The sequence below is a fragment of the Muntiacus reevesi genome, chromosome 2, assembly GCF_963930625.1.
Source record: "Muntiacus reevesi chromosome 2, mMunRee1.1, whole genome shotgun sequence".
NCBI lineage: Eukaryota > Metazoa > Chordata > Mammalia > Artiodactyla > Cervidae > Muntiacus > Muntiacus reevesi.
In genome coordinates this window covers 160,958,311-160,977,567 of record NC_089250.1, presented here as the reverse complement: position 1 = coordinate 160,977,567, position 19,257 = coordinate 160,958,311, and the positions used below count along the sequence as shown (strand labels likewise).

General features: G+C 51.2%; 1 protein-coding gene and 1 non-coding gene across 4 annotated transcripts in view; both read right to left on the bottom strand.

The window, feature by feature from the left end:
- The window catches only part of GRK5 (G protein-coupled receptor kinase 5), a 221,248-nt gene that overhangs the window by 119,212 nt on the left and 82,779 nt on the right, over positions 1-19,257 (bottom strand). The window lies entirely within an intron of this gene.
- TRNAG-UCC (transfer RNA glycine (anticodon UCC)) lies at positions 15,295-15,367 on the bottom strand. The gene has a single exon. It is a non-coding gene; the product is annotated as a tRNA-Gly (tRNA).

Sequence of the window (19,257 nt, the reverse complement as noted above, 5' to 3'; positions counted from 1 at the left end):
CAGAGTGCCCTATAATGAACACGTGCTAGGGACACACATGCGATGAATATGCACACATGATAAATGTACAAACACAGTGAACACACATGTAACAGGCACACAAAATGAATACATGGAGCTGAGGAAGGTGCACACACAGGTGTTCCTGTCGCCCCACCACTTCTTATCCCTGGCCGGTGGACAGACATCAGAACACCCAGGTGTGTAGGCAACAAGGGGGTGCTGACTCCGGCCTGAATGTCCCTGAGCCCACCACCACTTGGAAATTGGACCTGGAGGCACCTCTGTACCATCACATGGTTAGGACACCACGAGAACCTGAGATGCATTTGTCTGACCCCTGTCACCAGAGTGGTCCTTAAATTCCACTGGTCAGTGACTCATCAAAGGTCACATAGCCCTTTAGGCCCCTTAGCATCTCAGGATTTTTTTTAAGGGCCTTTTATCCTCCTTCGTGGGATCAACACCCCAAGTACCTGTGGGGTTTGGGGCCTGGTTACAGAGACATGGGATCTTGGGCAGGCCCTCGGCACCCTGGGCTGCTCCTTAAGCTGGATGGGTATGATGTCCCCCTAGTCTCTGACCCTCAGAGAGGGTCCAGGCAGGGCAAAGTCCCTTTCTCCAGCCAGCCAACCAAGGTATCACGAAGGAGCTGGCCTCTGGGCCCATCCCCAGCAAAGTATGTGTTCTGGGGCTGGCATGGAGCTGATCTCAATAAATGTAGCAGCTTCCCTGGTGGCTCAAATGGTAAAGAATCCGCCTGCAATGCAGGAGATGCAGGTTCGATCCCTGGGTCGGGAAGATCCCCTGGAGAAGGAAATGGCAACCCACTCCAGTATTCTTGCCTGGAAAATTCCATGGACAGAGGAGCCTGGCAGGCTTACAGTCCATGGGATCTTGAAAGAGTCGGTATCAATAAATGGAGATTCCCAAGTTATTCAATTGCCCTGGAAAGCTGAGGCCACCTTCTGGAACAGCCAGTGTGTGGGCTTCTGAGGACAAAACCAGGACCATCCTCACAGCTGGGAAGGAGGAGAGGGAGCCAGTGCAGAGGGGCAGGAGGTCCATTTCCTGGCTCTCTGCTCGTTCTGTTTCCAGCCCTGGCCAAGCAGCCCCGGCTCCCTCTGCTCAAGTCTTTGCAAAGATCAAAAGCATTGGACTACAAGGAACAAAATGAATGTGTACGGGCCACATGCGGTGGCCAAGCACTGTTTGGACATTATCTTATTTAACCCCCAGAATGACTCTTGGAGGAGCAGATCGCCAGGTACATCACAGACGCAGAAACAGATGTCCAGGTTGTGTAATTTCCCAGCTGATGGCCTGCGCTGCTTCACGCATGCTGGGTGCTTCCACCGGAGCTGGCACACATCACCGCCCACACACACACTCAGCTGGCCTTCCCTGAGTCCCCACTCTAACTCTCCCAGGCAGAGCTATTACCATCCCACTTGAAAGACAAGGAAACTGAGGCAACAGGGAAGAAAGAGGCAAGTCTCCTACACCCCACCTCACAAATGGCAGAGACCAGACCCCAGCCTGAGCAGAATCCAGACCCGGGCACTCATACACACCCTTCTGTCTATAAAGCTCCCTTTCAGAAGCCCTGTAAGCAAGGAAAACTCCCAAGGATCACAGAGAGAGCTGGCCCCGATCTCAGAAGTGACAGGACATCTGGTAAGAGCAAGCAGAACTTGGAGGTCTTCAGTGGAGACCCAAGCCTCCAAGAAAACATGCCACCCAACACCCGAGGCCTGAAGAGCTGTTCTGTTTGTTGACTTGTTCACCTGTTCACTGAACCAGGTGTCAAGATTTAAACACCGAGGTTTTTCATATAAACCCAGATTCGGGACTTCTCTCCCGTAACCAGGCACATGGCAAAGCTCAGACAGAGCTGCGCGCAGCTGCCTGTGGACACGACACGTGGCCTCCATTCGGTGGCCAGCCTGGCCCCTTAGAGCTTAGTTATGTGTATGTCCCAGGGGAGGGCTGCCCCCTGGAGAAATTAGCCAAGTCTGCTCCCATCCCCATCAGCTCTGGCTCCAAGGCCTAAAGGAACAGTTAGAGCTCATCTAGTATGCAACCCCCCCCACCCCCCACCATCCATTCCACATTCTTCATTTCCAGATCTGGCTGGGATGAAGCACTTTTGTGTGCGTGGTAAAATATAAGTAACAGAAAATATACCATTTTAACCACTTTTAGGTATACAATTCCACGGTACTAAGTACATTCACAATGCCATGTAACCATTGCCACCACCCAGCTCCAGGACCCTTTCATCATCCCGAGCAGAAATTCGGCGCCCATCCAACACCAGCTCCCAGCCCCCTCCACCCTGGCAACCCCCGTTCTACTTTCTTTCTCTCTGGTTTGACTGCTCCAGGGACCTCATGAGTGACAGCACACAGCATGTGCTGTTGTGACTGGCTGATTCCACTTGGCATGATGTCTTCGAGGTTCATCCATGTTGCAGCGTGTGTCAGATTTCACTCCTCTGTACGGTGGAATGATCCTCTGTCGTGTGTGTACACACCACCTTTTGTTTATCCACTTGTCTGTTGGTGGATGCTTGGATGGTGTCCACCTTCTGGCTATCGTGAATACAGCTACTCTGAATATCTGAGTCCCTGCTTTCAATTCCTTCGGGTATATGCCTAGGAGCAGAACCGGTGGATCATATGGTCATTCTATGTTTGCCTTTTTGAGGAATTGGTGAAGAATTCTTGGCCATACGGACTCACAGGCTGTACCTCATCAGCCTGAACCCCACCTCTGTGAGCAGAACCCAGGAATGGGGCTACTTAAAGAATCACCCCAAGTGATTCTTAGGTAGCCAGTTTGTGAAAATAGAAGTCTATTTTACACTCACACACACACATATTTTTATAGGCTAACTTCTCCATGAAGAAAGTTAACACAAAATAAAGAAAATTAACACAAACCCATTAATTCATTCAACCAGTATGTTGAGCATCTACTAAATGGCAAGCAGCACACAGGTGCTGGGGACACAGGGATGGAGAAGACCAATGGGGTGTCACCCTCTTGGGGCTTCCATCTTGGGGTGCCCAATCTGGTAAGGAAGACATTAAGTCTTGATATCAGTGGTTCTCAACCCCCGGGCAATTTGTCCTCCAGAAGACATCCGACAGGGTCTAGAGATATTTGGGGTTGTCACACCCAGATAAGAGCACTGCCAGCATCTGGCAGGTAGAGGCCAGAGACAGAGTTAAACATCATGCAAGGTGCAGGACAGCACCCCCACACAACAGAGAACAAAGTGCTCAAAGTGTCCATAGTGCTGAAATGGAGGGATGCTGCTTTATTTATGACCATTATGACCAACATTCAGGAGAAGTGCAGAGTTTGGGAGAGACTTGCTAGTAATGGGGCAGTGGTGGCGGTGGGGAGAGGGGAAAAGTGAGTCAAGGCCACCTGGAGAATGTAACACAGAGAATGGAGTGATGAACAGCGGGTGGGTACCACACAGCCTCCTGGGGAAAGATTCCTCTTCCTCCTCACCGCCTCAGCCCCCAGAACAGGGCAGGGACTATGTAGGCAAAATCATACTCCTCCAAAGTAACCCTTAATTGCTGGCACCTGTGAATACGTTAGGTTACATGGCAAAGGGAACTATGGTTACAGATGGAATTAAGGATAGTGACAGGGATGTTATCCTGGATGATCCGGGTGGACCTGATGTAACCAGAGGCAGGAGAGTCAGCTCAGGGTGATGTGATATGAGAAAGACTAGATCAGCTACTGCTGGCTTTGAAGAAGGAAGGGGCCACAAGCCAAGGGATGCAGGCGGCCTCTAGAAACTGGATGAGGCAAGAACATATTCTCTCTTAGAGGCCCCAGAAACATAACAGCCCTACCAACTCCCTTGTTTTTACCCAGTGAGATCCAGGTTAGACTTCTGACTTCTAGAACTGATGCCTCTGCCTACTGAAGCCCTGCTCCTTCTTCAAGACCCCCTTCTAATCCCCTCTCCAGGGCTGCTCTTGAAAGGCAGATTCCCTTGTCTGGCCTACAGCCCCCTCTCAGCTCGGTCCAGATTCTTGCTCCATATCCTTCCAGAGGATGGGGCAGCTAACACAATTGGCCTGGACAATTGCAAGCTTTTGTTATGTTATGCTGACTCGGTAAATGAATATTTGTAAGGATCGCCCTCTGGGCTTAGCACTGAGCTAAGTGCTACATGCTGTGGTCCTCATTTAGTACTAACCCCATTTCACAGATGAGAAACCTCAGGCTCAGGGAAAGGGGCTAATGGGTCCAATGAACAAACCACACAATGCAAGCAGAAGTCCGTATCTTCTCCAACCCACGCTGATTCACAGTCACTTCCTGTCTCAAGCATCCCCAGGCTTTCTTTTCTTCACCCACCAGCCCACCGCTGCTCATGGTTTACCTTCCATGTGCTGAAAGTGAGGTGGCCAAGAGGACAGAGTGCCCACCTTCGTGGAACTCCAGCTCACCCCAGGCTTCAGAGAGCAGAGTTGAGTGAGGCTGCTAGGGGTGTGGTCAGGCAGGTGGGGGGGGCCTCATGGAGGAAGGGGGCTCCCTCCAAGGAGGGGTGCCTGCAACACAGGCTGGTCATCAGCCCGGAGGGCCCCCACCAGAAGTGAGAAGAGACCACGATGTCGGGCTTGGGGACACGGGCTGAACTCCTCCGCTCGCAGTTCCGGGAAGGCACCAAGGGACCAGGGCAATGGGTCTCTCTCCCGAGTGGACATGAGTCTAAGCACAACCTGGAGAAAGTTGGGTGGCAGGAAAATGCAGCATTCCCCAGGAGCAGTCTCCAGGGACGAAGTGGCTTAGCACATCACTCTGCTCGCTCCAGCCTCCAGGGTCCCCCCTTGGCTGCCAGCAGTGGTCTCACGGAGGTGCAGCCCAGATGGGCTGAGAGAAGCATGATAAGCGGGTGGCAGGGCAGGGGAGCGGGGAGAGTGGCCAGCAGGCGGGCAAGCCCCAGCAGGGATGGAACGCAGGACTTGGGAAGAAAGCAGAGTAATAAAGAGCTATCACGTCTTTAAGCGCTCAGAACAGGCTGAGCTACTGAGAAACTAATTGGCATTTCTTTCATTCCCGTGGACACCCCCAGGGAAGAATGAAAGGATCATGCCAAAAAGCTGCCATGAGAAAACTGTCATTGTGGGGGAAGAAATTGGCTGTAATTCTCGTGGCATCTACTGTTTTCTAGGGAGGTGTTTGCGCTTTGAGGGCTGAGGACTGAAATGAGAATGAGGGGGAGAGTGTCTGGGAGGGGTAGCAGGGGGAAGGTCGCGCTCCAGGAAGGCACGGTCCCCACAAGATCCCAGGGATGAGGGACTCTGAGCAGTGAGGGACCCGGGGCCAGCCTGACACAGGGGAGCTGACGTCGAGACCCCTCCCCCGAAGGACACTGACAGAACAGGCAACAGCAGTGACCCCAATGGTCTGAGGTCTTATTTTGGGGACTCCTTGGAGCCTTAGGGGCTTCCCTGGTGGCTCAGATGGTAAAGCGTCTGCCTGCAATGTGGGAGACCTGGGTTCTATCCCTGGGTCAGAAAAAATTTCCTGGAGAAGGAAATGGCAACCCACTCCAGTACTCTTGCCTGGAAAATTCCACGGATGAAGGAGTCTAGTAGGCTACAGTCCATGGGGTCACAAAGAGTCAGACACGACTGAGCAGCTCCATTTCACTTCATTTTGTGGCTCAGAGGGTAAAGAATCTGCCTGCAATGTGGGAGGCCTGAGTTTGGTCCCTGGGTTAGGAAGATCCCTTGGAGAAGGGAATGGCAACCCACTCCAGTATTCTTGCCTGGAGAATTTCATGAACAGAGAAGCCTGGAGGGCTACAGTCCACGGGTTCGCAAAGAGTCAGACATGACTTGAGTGATTGATACAGGCTTTGGAGCCCTGGGACTTTTTGTGCTATCTTTGGAAGGGATAGGGGGAGAGACCTTTGCAAAACAACTGACCTCGAACTTCTCATTAATCTTACAGTATATCTGATTTGGAAGTTAAAGAAATGTGGCATTTCCTGTACTACCAGGGTCAGGGAGCTGTTTGTTTAGACATCTTCTCATTTAATCCTCTCATTAACCACACTAAGTAGATCCTCTTAATGGTCCCATTTGACAAGCGAGGAAATAGATTCAGAAAGGCAAGAACTTTGTTTCAAATCATTCAAGCAGTTTGTGTTATATCTGAACCAGGACCCAGGGGCTTTCCCAGTGGTCCAGTGGTAAAGAATCCATCTGTAATTCAGGGGACATGGATTCAGTCCCTGGTCGGGGAACTAAAGTCCCTCATGCCAAGGAGCAATCTGGCCCTCGAGCCACAACTAGAGAGTCTGAATGCTGCAAGGAAAGATCCTGCATGACGTGATGGAAATCCCGTGTTCTGCAACTAAGGCCCGACACAGTCATATTAAACAATAGATAAGCCAAGACCCAGGCATCCTGACTCCTGGTCTACTGTTCTCTTCCCTCCTGGTAACAAATGAGCAAGCGGTCAGAGCAAGGTTCCTTGGGTAGAAGCTGAGCAAGACTCTGCCTGTGTTGCAAAGACTTGCCTTCACGCCCTCAAATCAGTGGTTCCCAGTGTGGTCCTTGGAACAGTTGCACCAGCATCACTGGGGAATTGGTTAGAAATGCAAAATCTTGGGCCCCACCTTAGATCTACAGAGTCAGAAATTCTGGAAGGGGGCCCAGCAATGCGTTTTAATGAGCCTTCCAGGTGATTCTGATGCAGAGTCAAGTTGGAGCAAGTCCTTGAGCATCACGTGGGAAATGGTATGACTAGACCACCCTTTCTGGAAATTTCTCTGATTATTATTTCTGCTCTGCCTACTTCTAAAAAGGATCTGAAGAAACACACAGGTGTTTGGAAGTTCAGTAATGTTGGGGTGTGACTCTGTTAAGAACCCAGGTCCCTGTCCCCTGCCTGACTCAGGCATTCTTCTCACACGATGCCCACAAAGCCACTTATCTGGCCACTCGCTGGGGTAAGGGGACAAACTGGATATGGACCCAACAGTTTCCAGAAAACTAGAGGGAGACAGTGGAGAGAAGCTCACCACCAGCCTTGGTGGGTAAAGGCTGCTGAGATGGCCTCAGGGACCCACAACTCCAGGCCCCAGTCTGGCTCCCTAAGGAGTGGGAAGGACTCCCTTCAAACACCACCCAAATCATCAGCACACACGCCATATACTTCCTGGGTGCCTTGTCCCATTCTGATGGCCCTTGGACCTTTATTGTTCTACAGACTCCATAGAGAAGAGCATCGCCCCTGGAGATGGCACACCGGGATCCATAGAGGACCTGATGCATTTTGTGGGCCCTGAGGAAGTTGGAGGCTGGTTTTCCCACAGACTACATTCCTCCAGGACAGACTTGTCGGCTCAGATTGCAAAACTGTGTTGGTGAGTGCAGTTCTAGCCGAAGTGAGCAGGGTGAGAGATTCATTCAACTTGACTCCCAAAGACGAGGATTAATACCAGGGTCATAAGGAGCTTCTAGGCATCCAAGGAGAGGCAGTCAAGAACAGCAGGGTTTGTAGCAATAGGAATGCCATGGGGACATGGAGAATCTGGGCCTGGGGTGTCTCTGCCTCTCTGCAGACCACGCCAGGCTCACTGACCTCTTTGCATGGAACCCAACTGGCCATTGTCGTATAATGAAAACACTGGCTTGGTTCTTGGCTCCTGGGAGGTGACCTCCCAGTCCTGGGAATTTTCCAAGTGTTGGGGATGTGGGTTTTATTCATGGTGGACCCCCAGAACTGTATCTGAGCTTATGCTAATGAGATGTCTCGGGCTGAGGCTGGCCATGCCAGAATGACCAACCATGGGGCTAGAGGGTCGGGGCTTCGAGCCAAATGACAGTGTCCAAACTTCGGGGTGGGGAAGGAGGCTGGAGACCGAGTTCAACCACGTGACTAATGATTCAATCAATCATGCCTAAGTAATGAAAGCCCAATAAAAACTCTGGGCACCCAATTTGGGTGAACTTCCTGGTCGGTGCTCACACACCGATGCTGGGAGGGTGACATGTCCATCACAGAACTTGCCTTGTGCATCTCATTTTGCCAGTTCAGATTTGTATCCTTTCACTCTAATAAAATTGTAAATCTAGAGCTCTCCTGAGTTCTGTGAGTCGTCCTAGAGAATAATCAAACCTGAGAGGGGTTGGGGGAATTCCCAAATTTGTAGTCAATTAGTCAGAAGTACACGTGGCCTGGGGATGCCCAAACTCACATCTGGGGTCTGAAGTGAGGGCGGTGGTCTTGTGGGGAGTGTGCTCCCCCTGTAGAGTTTTTGCTCATTCAGGGTACTCAGTATCAGAATTGTGCTGCAACCGGCAGGCCCTAAAGCCCCCTCCCTACCCATTGGCCAGAATCCTGAGTCCAAACACCCAAGAGGGGCTTCCCTGGTGACTCAGAGGGTCAAGAATCTGCCTGCAACGCGGGAGACCCAGGTTCCATTCCTGCGTGGGGAAGTTCCGCTGGAGAAGGGAGTGGCTACCCACTCCAGTATTCTTGCCTAGAGAATTTCCAAGGAACAGATCCGACTGGCCAATACATCTTTTCCCTACAGGCAGCCCACATGTGGACAGAGGTTTGAGCAAATTCCAGGAGATGGTGGAGGACAGAGAAGCCTGGCATGCTGCAGTCCATGGAGTCACAAAAAGTTGGACACGACTGAGCCACTGGACCACAGGAACAACAAGGCTACATGTCTCAGGCCAGCCTTGACTCTGAAACAATCTGATCAGTTCTGGCCCCTGTGGATGGGGCGAGACAGAAGGGCTGAGTGAGACTTACAGAAACTCAGTAGCGTTTCCCAAGGTAGGTGGTGCCAGGCGTGACCAGAGGCAGCACAATCAAAACCACAGAAATGGCCAGCCTCCTGGCCAAGACGGTTTAGAGCGCCGCTGGCTAAAGGCACCAGAGCACGGGTGTTGGGGGAGGGCCTGGGCCACAGGGGGCTCCAGGATGCTCCACAGGGCCTCTTCCTCCTTCCATCTCAGAGCCCCTCCCACAGGGCCTGTGGGTCACCAGGGGACCGGGAGGTCGGAAAGTTCATGATAAACTTGGAAAGGTCATGCTAAGGGACCAAATTTGTTAGAAACTCAAATTGTGTTGCAAAGCAGGTCTTTAGGATACACATCTCGGTGCAGGGGCGGGGTGGGGGGTGAGACCCATGAAAAGCAGAGGTGTGGCTCCCAGCACACTTGGATCAAGGTCTGGGAGGGTCTCGAGCATCCCTGGGACTGCGTGGGAAGGCTCCCTCTCTCTGTTTCCAGCCACAGCGGCTGATGACTCAGCAGCTCCAGCCAGTCAAGTGGAAGGCTCTATGACAACACTGCCTGTGACGTCGGGAGAGTTACAGAGTCTGTCCATTCCTTTCTACCCAGGTGAGCTTGCAGGACTGTTTCCGCAGCATGACGTGCAGGGCTGGTTTTCCAGAAAGTCTCACCGTGGGGAGGCTGTGGGTGTTCTCAGAGGCCGGTTTTCCTCTGAGGAGGCCAGTTTTCCTGATGGGGGGGCAGGTGATCCCTGGGTCTGCTCCTTCCTCCGCTCGCCCTCTCTGCCATCAGCCTTTCTGTCCGACCCCCGGGGCTCTGTGACCTTCGCCGCTGCCACAGCGGTACCCACAGCCCTGGCTGGTGGCGGGCTGTGAGGCAGCCCACTGGTTCAGTCTTTCCATGCAGCCCCAAACAAGTCAAGAGCACAATTACAGGGCCATTTGGGACTGCGTCACTGAGTGACTCAAGCCTTTTCTAAAGGGACTCCAGACAAATGTACTTGAGGTGACCTCAGCCTGCAGGTGACTTTCCCCAACCCAAGGCCCTTGGCCACCGCTGTGGGAGGAAGACAGGGCCCTGCCCCACCCCCCACCTCAGTTTCCTCACCTGGGAGGGGAGGAGGGGAAGGGGTGGGGGAGGGTGGAACCAGGTCAGGTCCCCAGAATCTTTTTATCAGAAGCGTTTCTTGACAATCCCATAGGTACAGATAAGAAGAGAGCTGATCGGGTGGTTAGGGCAAAGGGGATGGAGCTTGCAAATACAAGGGCCAGGGGCCTCTTTCTGTTTTTGGAGGTCTCACTTTCTAGAAATAGCAGTAGTCACAGGGTCTCTGCCTCAGGGTAACCTCCTCTGTGAAGTTCCCTGGACACCCCCTGAGTCTAGGACACTCCTCCTCCATCTTCCCCACCCCCATCGCCCCCCACTCCTCTGTTATCCCCCGTCCCCAAGTGCTGGGGTTGAGATGTCAGGATTCAGGGGAGCTGAGTGGACAACTACCCACTGATGGAAACATTTGAAAGAAAACACAACTCGAGGGGCTGTCAAGGGCACCTCTGGCCCAGCATCTCCAGTGATGGGAACTGTGTCGTTCATGCTGGGCAGCCGCATCCACGGTTTCCCAGGACAGGAAGACACTTGGTGTCTTCAAGTGTGTCCAGCGCCTTCCCAGTTTGATTAAGACCCCAGGGGTGGGCAAGAGAGGCAGGAGGGCAGAAGCAGGGGACACAGAGCCTCTTCCCAAGCAGAGGTGCTGGCCATGGCCTGACCCTGCCCCACCTTCACCACTTGGGAGCTGACCCTTCCCACCGGGGCAGAGCCCTGAAGGAGGGGCTCGGGATGCAGGAGGAAGACCGGGCTCGGTTCAAAATGCGAACACTGGTGCAGACGCAGCCAGCTCAGGGAGCACCCAGCCCAGACGCAGAGAGGCAAGGAGGGGCGGGGCGTGGGACTGGAGGCCTTTCTAGGGCCTGTTAACACACCGGGGAGCTGAGCTCGGCGGCTTAGCTGGGGCTGCTGTTGTTCACGGGGACCCCACCAGATGGGTGGGCAAAAACCATGGTGGGCAAACGGGGAGCAAGTACATTCCCACAGCCCGGGCCTCGGGGCCGGCTCCACCCTCCGTGGGACCGGACACGGTGCGGCAAAGACACACAGTGATCCTGACCACGGGACGTTTTGCGGTGGCCCAGCTGTCAGCTACAAGCACCTAAAACCTCCAGTATGTTCTTCAAAGGAAGTGCAGTGTTGAAGTGGTGGGAGGCGTCGGGGGCAGCACAGGGCAAGCGCGGCTGTGGCCTGCGGGCAGGTCCTAGCACCTCCCGGCCCCACCTCACGGCCACACCGCCGTCCGGCTTCCAGGGCAGAAAAACCTCAGCCACAACCAGAAGGATCCCACAACCTCAATTAGGAAAACCCACACGACACAAGGCCTGGTAACTGGTTGCCATGGGGATGGCGGAACGTGGCCCCTCCCCACCACATGGAGCCTGAGAGAGGCAAGGTGTCCGCAGTGGTTTGGGGGGGTGGGGTGGGGGATGCAGGAGGGCAGGGCAGCCAGGGGACTGTCCCTCCCAAGAAACTCTTGTTCCCAAGGACAGCGCTAAGAGTGGGCCACCTTGACCAGAGGCTGTGGCCCTTGAGTGACAGTTGCACTCTTACCAGCTTCCTTGGTGGCTCAGATGGTAAAGAATTCGCCTGCAACGCAGGAGACCCATGTTTGATCCCTGCATCCAGAAGATCCCCTGGAGACAGGAATGGCAATCCATTCCAGTATTCTTTCCTGGAGAAATGCATGAACAGAGGAGCCTAGTGGGTTACAGTCTTTGAGGTCGCAGAGTTGGACATGACTGAGCAGCTAACACTAACTGCCTCCAGGTCTCTTCACCAGAACATAAGTGGCTGTCAGAGCATGTTATCTGAGCCCTGCCATGCACATGGCCTTCCTTAAGTCACTCAGCGTTTTCTCTCGCAAAGGAAGATGCTGCTACCCAACTCTCCCTGCTGTAGGGTTAGAGTCAAGTGTGCAAGTATCTAGCACACAGTAGGGGCTCGCTAAACGTAGCCACTATCAACACCACCACCATCATCACCACTGCCATCATCATCACCACCATTAATTACCATCCCCACCATCCCCATCCCCCTCAACCAACCCCACCATCAACATCACCATCATCCCCCACTTGCACTGCCATCCCCACCACCACCAACTTCACCATCAACATCCCATTATCCCTACTACCACATCATCATCACCACCATCACCATCATGACTTTTGTAAATGAGATCTGAGGACACAGGACTGGTAAGGGACAGACAGCAGGTCTAAAACCCAGGTCTTAGGACTCACAAGTTTGGCCATCTCTGTACCCTACCACAACCCTCCTCAACACACACACACACACACACACACACACACACACACACACACACAACTCCATCAACATGATGCCAGCATCTGTCCGGACACTGGCCAGAGGTGCTGTGGGAAAGCCACACAGGAGGGCTACAGGATTCGGCTCCGTGACCTCTCTGACCTCACTGGCTTCTACTCCCTCCTTCACTCCAGCCGTCCTCTCCTCCGCATGTTCACCACACACCCAGGCACCTTCCCCGTTGAGGACCTTTGCTCTAGCTCAGAAGTGGAGAACTTTTTTCTGTAAAGACCCAGCTGAAGTCCCTGGGTCCCAGACAATAAAAGATGTAAACAAATGAACGTGGCTATTGTCCAATAAAACTTTATTACAAAAACAGACAGCAGGCTGGTGACCCCAGGGGTCATGGTTCACCTAAGTTCATCTGCTACTGCTGTTCCTTCTGCCCGGAGCCTTCCTCTTTCCCTGGGAGAAAACATCTTCACGTGAATGCCTTCCCCTTCTTTAGGTTTTTACACAAATATCACTTTCTCCATGAAGCTCATGCTGACCACTTTTTTCTCCTGATAAATAACTTTTCCCTAATGAATAAAACTAACTACTTGGGGACATCTAGAACATTCATGGTACTGTGCTAAAACCACTTATGCCTAGTTCCAGGGCATTCCCCTCCCTCCAAAGCAATGCCCACTGCTTATTGTTCTAACCCTACAGCCTCTACCCACCCTGCTGCCTGCCTCTCCAGATCCCTCTATCTGTTTATATATATAATTACATTTTTTTGATGTGGATCATTTTTAAAATCTTTATTGAATTTGCTACAACATTGCTTCTGTTTTATGTTTTTTGGCTTTTTGGCCCCAAGCCGTGTGATATCTTAGCTCCCCTACCAGGGATTGAACCTTCACCCTCTGTACTGGAAGGTGAAATCATAACCACTGGACCACCAGAGAAGTACCCCTCTACCTCTCTATTACTTTGCAGTTTTAATTTCTACTGCCTGCATCACCTTGTAACATTCTATATGGTTTATTGCCTGTCTCCAACCCTCCTTCCCCTGGAATGCGGGCTTCACCAAAGAGGGGATCTTTATTTTGTTTCCTACTGTCTCCCAAACACCCAGAGCAGTGCTTTAGCACATAGTAAATACTCGATAACTTGATGAAGAGACTGATAAACAGATGGAGGGGCAGGACCACAAGGGAAGAGAGGGTTTCCAAACGGACTATAAAACAATGAAACCACATCACACACTGTTGTCTTTCCTGAGCCTGCACTTTTCTCCCTGGAAATGGGAGGGCGGGGCGCACACCACCTCCCCAGTTCTGCCCCTTGGTATATCTCCTCCTATCTTACTGGGTCAGTTACCCTGACCGGCGACCAAGTGCCCCTTTTCCTGGGCCATTGAGCAAACAGTAGGGGCTCTCATCAGATGGGCATGGCTGGACTTCTGGGTCCTCTGTCCACCAGATAGCCACAGGACACCTCCCCAATCTCTCTGAACCTCAATTTCCTAAAGTGAAAGTTGCTCAGTCATGTCCGACTCCTTGTGACTCAATGGACTGTAGCCTACCAGGCTGCTCCATCCATGGAATTCACCAGGCAAGAAGACTGGAATGGGTTCCCATGCCCTCCTCCAGGGATCTCCCCAACCCAGGGATCAAACCCAGGTCTCCCGTATTGCAGGCATATTCTTTACCATCTGAACCACCAGGGAAGCCATGTTTCCTAACTGGTGTAATAAAATAACCAAATGCCCTCTGTAAGGCTCAGACTGAGAGCATGAGCAGCATAGTGCCATGCACTGGATGGGCGAACACGATTTTCAGCCTTCCTGCTGTCCATCTTGCTCCCCAAACATCCCCTCCCAGTGGCTTCACCCCTTTCCCTCTCCTTCTCTGTCTCTTTAGTTTAGTGAACATTTCCTTCAAGAGAAGACAGATCCCCCTGTCCTCTTGCAAACACTAATGACCTCCTTAAAAATGTCCTTTCCAAGGAAAATCTTTTTCCAAATGTACTTTCGGGCTTACTATGATTTTGCCCACACTGGTTTTCACAGTTAAGAAAGTTTGGCCACAAAAATTAACTTTTCACTGCAAAAGTAATCCCCATCGCTCAGCAAAGCCCAAATTTGGTCACTTTTGTCTTCACTATGTTTTCCCTGGGTTAAAGAAGAAAAGAAAGTGTGGGGAGATTGGGGAGGAGGAGGGAGGTGAGCTGACCCCTGAGAAAAGCCACTGGCATTGACAGTTGGCCCCTGAAGCACAGCTGTGGCTATTTTGTTAGAGAAATAAACAGGACTGTTTGCTCATGAAAAAAATGCCCCAATTTTTCATAAGATATTCATAAAAATATTTGCACTTCCCTGTGAGTAATAACTACTTCTGCTGTCCCCAGAATTTTTGCATCATCTACTTAAAAGAAGCTGAACAGACTATTTAGAAAGCCTTCGCCATCAAATCCACCCAGCGACCGAGGCATGTTATGATGTAGCTATGACTATGCACACGGAAGGGCTGGGAGTCTGAGGTGTAAAGAGATCAGGGTGAGCCAGGCCCCAGCCTGAACCCGACAGCAACATAATCGCCGATTCAATAAATCCACCACAGCAAAGTAGATTTATTTTGCAGATGCAGGAACAAGCCCAGAGAGGCCAAGTATCCAGCCCAGGGTCACACAGCCATTAAATGGCTAAGCTGGAATTTGAACCCAAGAATACCTAGTTCTTGATTCCCAGTCTTTGAGACTGACATGGAGTTAGTTCAAGGGACAGGTGAGAACCAGGGCGTGAGAAAGCTCCCCCCAAGTCTGAGGCCATGGAAGCCCCAAACCAGCACAGCACAGTGGCACCTGTAGAGAGGTTTCTAGTGCAGAGGTCAAGTCTCCTAAGCTGCGGTACAGAAGAGAGTTCTGATTCCCACCAGTCTTCCCCCAAACATGTACTTCCATCTCTCAGTAGACAGCACCACTGTTCAACCAGCCACTTACGCCAAAAGCCTCAGCGTCATCCCCCCATCCCATCCTCTTCATGGCCTCTGCAGTATAATCAGCCTCTACGATGGTCCAATGATTCTTTTTTTTTTTTTTTTTTGGTCATGCTGCCTGGCATTTAGGATCTTGATTTCCAGACCAGGGATCGAACCTGCGCCCTCTGCAGTGGAAGCACAGAGTCTTAACCACTGGACCACCAGGAAGTCCCACCCCAGGGATTCCTGCCTCCTGGGACTCACAGCCCGTGCAGTCCCCTCCAGCACTGAAGCTGTGTAACCAAGGGGATGTGGTGGACACGACAGGACGATCCCAAGGCGAGGTCGTGAAGGCTCCTGTGCCCTCTGCCCTGGGACACTCACTCTGAGGATGCCTATGGAGGGGCCCGCGTGGCCAGGAGCTGAGACCTCCAGGACACAGGCAGTGTTCATTTGCCAGTCGTGTGCGTGAGCACCTTTGGAAGTGGGTCTTTCAGCTCTAGTCAAGCATTCAGGTGAGGCAGCTCCAGACAATATCTTGACTGTGACCTGAGACCCAAAGCCAGCACCACCTAGCCGTCACTCCCCAATTCCTGACTCACAAAAGTGAAGTCACTCAGTCGTATCTGACTCTGCAATCCCATGGACTAGAGCCTATCAGCCTCCTCTGTCCATGGGATTTTCCAGGCAAGAGTACTGGAGTGGAGTGGGTTCCCATTTCCTTCTCCAGGGGATCTTCCCAACCCAGGGATTGAACCCAGGTCTCCCACATTGCAGGCAGACGCTTTATCATCTGAGCCACCAGGGAAGCCTAAAAAGCGTGAGTTAACAAATGTTGATGGTTGTCCTAAGCTGCTAAGTAACCTTTTACATGGCAACAGCTAAGAGTCTTCCACCTGCAACCATCCACCAAGTCCTACAGACCCCCTTTCCCAGTGACATTTTGACTCTGCCATCTCCCTGCCCTTCCACAGCGCGCCACTGCCCTGCTCCAGGCCACCACCACATCTCACAGGACGACTGCAGCAGCCTCCGATGGCCTCCCTGCCTCCACCCAGTTCCCATCCAACCCACTGTCCGTATTGCACCCTAGGTCAGTCTACAAAAGCAAACCACCTCCGGTCTCTCCAATGGCTTGCCATGGTCCTTGGGGTAAAACCTGAACTCTTCACCATGACCCACAAGCCCTGCAGGCTGAAGCCCACCCATGTTCCTCCCCACCTCATCACCTGGGTCACTCGTGCCAGCCACAATGGGCTGTCTTTGGTTTCCCAAACACATCAGTTTCCTCCCTCCCCTCCCTGCTGACTCTGAGTCTGTGTTCCAGCTGTTCCTTCTGCCTGAAACACACTTCCTATGACTCTTTCTTTGGTTTCCAGCTAAGAGGTCACCTCCTTCCAGAGGTCTTTGCTGATTACTTTGTCTAATAGATACTCCCTATTACATCTTGTTTACCCACTCCCTTTATAAACTATGTGTCCATGCATGCTAAGCTGTTTCAGTCGTGTTCGACTCTTTGCAGCCCTATGGATTGTAGCCTGACCGGCTCCGGTCCACGGGAGGATTTCCCAGGCAAGAATACTGGAGTAGGTTACCATGCCCTCCTCCAAGAGATCTTCCCAACCTAGGGATCAAACCCATGGTTCCTATGTCTCCTGCATGGCAGGTGGTTTCTTTACCACTAGCACCACCTGGGAAGTCCCTTATAAACTATAATGACCTTAAATTATTTTATTCGTTTAGCTTTTAAGCTTGCTTATTGTCACCCACCCCTCCCACCCCTTAGAAGGTTACTCCTCAAAAGCTAGCACCATGACTATACCTAGTGCCTGGCTGAGGAGGTACACAATAAAATGTCCTTAAACGGATGAGTGAATGAACCCCATGTCTTAATGTGACCCCAGAAAAAAAAATCCCCATAATTTCAGAGCTTGAAATGCCCATCAAGAAAACCATTAACTTACTTCCTGTGTGGTCCTGGGGAGTCCCTTCCTCTCTCTGGGCCTCAGTTTCTTCAGATGAGGAACTGGGTCCATGAGTTCTCAGGTCCCAGGGATCTTTGTGGTTGACACATGAGCAGTTAAGCCACACTCTGGGGAAGGTAAAAGAACCCCATTTTTTTGTGCTGCTGGACAGGGCCAGAGGGCCTCACCTTGGGTTCTATGGAGCCAGCACATTGTCCTTAAAGATCAACTCAAGATAGCATCTCTACAGGAAGAACTGCTTTCTCTAAGGACTGCTTAAATTCCTGACCTGGGGACTTCCCCGGTGGTCTAGGGGCTAAGAATCTGCCTTGCAATGCAGGGGACACAGGTTCGATGCCTGGCCTGGGAACTAAGATCCCACATGCCATGGAGCAACTAAGTTCACACGCTACAACTACTGACCCGGAGCACCACAGCAAGAGTCTGGGAGCTACAACAAAAGATCTTGCACAGGACATGGAAGCAGGCTAGATGCCCATCAGCAGACAAATGGATAAGAAAGCTGTGGTACATATACACAATGGAATATTACTCAGCCGTTAAAAAGAACGCATTTGAATCAGTTCTAATGAAGTGAGTGAAACTGGAGCCTATTATACAGAGTGAAGTAAGTCAAAAAGAAAAACACCAATACGGTATATTAATGCATATATATGGAATTTAGAAAGATGGTAACCATGACCTTATATGCGAGATAGCAGAAGAGACATAGATGCAAAGAACAGACTTTTGGACTTTGTAGGAGAAGGCGAGGGTGGGATGATTTGAGAAAATAGCATTGAAACATGTATATTATCATATGTGAAATAGATTGCCAGTCCAGGTTCAATGCATGAGACATAGCGCTCAGGGCTGGTGCACTGGGATGACCCAGAGGGATGGATGGGGAGGGAGGTGGGAGTGGGGTTCAGGATGGGGAACACATGTACACCCATGGCTGATTCATGACAATGTATGGCAAAAACCACCACAATAATTGTAAAGTAATTAGCCTCCAATTAAAATAAATAAATTTTTAAAAAAAGATCTTGTGCAACGCAACGAAGACCTGATGCAGCCAAATAAATAAATAGTGTATTTTTTTAAAATTCCTGACCAAGTAAAGTCCAGGGCTACTTCTACCACAAGCACAGGTACCCGAAGATGAACCAGAGCACCTGTGTTCTCTGCAAGGATCTGGCTGTGCTTGTTCAGCCCACAAAGATGTGCTGGGCATCTGGTCGAGGTGGGGCATCTGGCCCCACTGTAGGTGATCACTCACAGAAGACCAAAGATGGTGCCTGGGAGGTGGAGCGTGCCCCTGGGGACTTTCAGAGGCGGAGTCTATGTGGGTCCCATAACCCTTTCCCTCCTCGCCTTCCCTTCCTAATTCCCATTACACAGCAGAGAAAATGGGGACAAGGTGGATGACCTTACAAGGTCTTTCTCTAAAATGCTCCTTTAATTGTTAAATGGCCAAGGAGAGCTGTATTTGGCAGATTAAATTTCTACCCCCTAGGATTTCAGAATCTAACTTGAATACAGAGAGGGAAAACTGCTGCAAGGAGATGAGTGAGTAGGATGTGATCATTTTAATTTCTTAATGATGCTATAACAAATCACTACACATTTAGTGGCTTAAAAATAACATGAATTTATTATCTGAAAGTTCTGGAAGTCAGAAAGCTGAAATCAGATCCACTGGGCTAAATCCGAAGTGCTGGCAAGGCTGATTCCTTATAGAGGTTCTAGGGGAGAATCTTTCTGACGCCTTTTCCGATTCCTAGAGGCTGCTTACATTCCTCAGCTTGTGGTCCGTTCCTCCATCTTCAGAGCTGGCTGTCACTGGTTGAGTGTTTCTCAAGCTACATCACTCTGGCCTCCTTTTCTGTAGTCAAATTTTCCTCTGCCTCCTTCTTGTAAAGATCTTTGTGATTACATTGGGCCCTTCAGGATAATCCAGGCAAATCTCCCCAATCTCAAGATTCTTTAATTAATTTAATTAACTTAATTAACTGAAAAGTCCCTTTCCCGTCGAGTAACATATTCATAAGTTGCAGGGATTTCAGATGTTGACATCTTCGGGAGCCCTTGTTCAGCCTGCCACAAGCGGTGATTTAAGATCACACATTCCCAGATCAGACTGCCTGGGTT